The 358-nt window shown below is 54.5% G+C and overlaps 1 protein-coding gene across 1 annotated transcript in view; it reads right to left on the bottom strand.

Moving 5' to 3' along the window:
* RPE65 (retinal pigment epithelium-specific protein 65kDa) overlaps window positions 1-358 on the bottom strand; it is an 8,126-nt gene that overhangs the window by 7,670 nt on the left and 98 nt on the right. The window lies entirely within an intron of this gene.

The following is a 358-nucleotide window of genomic DNA, read 5'->3' as shown; positions in this document are numbered from 1 at the left end:
CCCAACCGACAAATTCAGGAGATCCTGAATCATCAGGAAGCAAAATCCGACTTGTATCTCCCAGGTCGTGGATAAGCATTTTTCTCCCTTTTTGCTTTTTTCTCTTTTTTTAAGCAAAGGGAATGAGTGCATAGCTGAGGATTATCTCTTAGGTTCCAATTTTATTTACTGCAAAGCCCACGAAGACGCACCAGACGCAGGCTGCGCGGTGCACTGTCCTTCCCCTCCAGAGTACGGACCGTCCTCTGGCACCCGGAGCTGAGCCTCTCCCCCGGGACCAGGATCACGCCTCGGCATGGGATGGACCAGCACGGACACCCCCACACATAGACATCCCCACGCCCCCGGGGCCTGCGCT

The sequence above is a fragment of the Cariama cristata genome, unplaced genomic scaffold, assembly GCF_000690535.1.
Source record: "Cariama cristata isolate BGI_N322 unplaced genomic scaffold, ASM69053v1 scaffold5092, whole genome shotgun sequence".
NCBI lineage: Eukaryota > Metazoa > Chordata > Aves > Cariamiformes > Cariamidae > Cariama > Cariama cristata.
The sequence above is the reverse complement of the archived record's forward strand: the minus strand, read 5'-3'. Positions and strand labels throughout refer to the sequence as shown.